Consider the following 1,286-nt stretch of genomic DNA (forward strand, 5'->3'; position numbering starts at 1 on the left):
CCCGGGCTGGGGATTCGAACCCGCCACCTTAGGTGTATGTGGCTGGCGCCTTAGCCACTTGAGCCACAGGCGCCGAGCCTTATTCTAATATTTTAATTAGTAACAACACAATCAAGTACCTAGGCATAAAGCAGACAAAAGATTCACATGCAATGTGAGGAGTTATCAAAGAAGACCTAAATAAATGGGAAGATGTACTTTATTCATAGATGGGAAGACAAAATATCCCTAAGGATGTCAGTTTTGATGATATCTTGAAAGGCGCCCTGGAATCTGTATTTTTTCATCCCAGGATATTTTGAAATTGTCATTCTCATACCAACTTTGAAAAATACAAGTAAAGAAGGCTAGTACTTCAAGTCAGGAATACTTTAATACTTTCTTTTTCTTCTTTCCTTTTCTTTCTTCTTCTTTTTTCTTTTTTCCTGAAAAAGGGTCTCACTCCGTTGCAGCTAAAGTGCAGTAACCTCATCATAGCTCATTGCAACCTTAAATGCCTGGGCTCAAGTGAGGTGCCTGCTTCAGCCTTCTGAGTAGCTGGGTCTACAGGCGCCCACTACTATGCTGGCCTAGTTTTTCTACTTTGTGTAGAAATAAGGGTTTTGCTCTTCCTCAGGCTAGTATTGAACTCCTGACCATAAGCAATCCTCCCATCTCAGTCTCCCAAAGTGGCATGAGCCACCACACTAAGTCTCAAATCAGAAATATTTTTTAATCAGCCGGACTTGGTGGCTCATACCTGTAATCCTAGCACTGTGGGAGGCTAACTTGGGTGGATCACCTGAGCTCAGGAGTTGGAGACCAGCCAAAGCAAGAGCAAGACCCATCTCTATTAAAAATAGAACAACTAGCCAGGCATTGTGGTGGGTGCCTGGAGTCCCAGCTACTCAGGAAGCTTAGGCAAGAGAATCAGTTAAGTCCAAGAGTTTGAGGTTGTTGTGAACTATGATGCCACAGCACTCTACCCTGAGTGACAGAGTGAGACTCTGTCTCAAACAAACAAACAAACAAATGCAATATATGTATTTGAATTCTTGAAATGCACCTACTCTCTTCCAATATTCTGTTCATGAGAAGAATTTTTAAGTATCCTTTTTTCTGTTAGAGCTGGTATCCCAGTGTGTGCTGATCTAATAGGAAGCTGCACAGCTTGCCATCAATATGCCTAAGTGATCTCAGTATAATGTATAATCATTTTCTAAATCTTTCAGGGTCTGCCAGAAATGTGGACATCCATGGCAAATGCAGAAATTGGCCAAATTCCTATAAGGACTAAAATCAGGGTT

This window comes from Otolemur garnettii, unplaced genomic scaffold, assembly GCF_000181295.1.
Source record: "Otolemur garnettii isolate 467f Iridium unplaced genomic scaffold, OtoGar3 scaffold00051, whole genome shotgun sequence".
In the NCBI taxonomy this organism is placed as follows: Eukaryota; Metazoa; Chordata; class Mammalia; order Primates; family Galagidae; genus Otolemur; species Otolemur garnettii.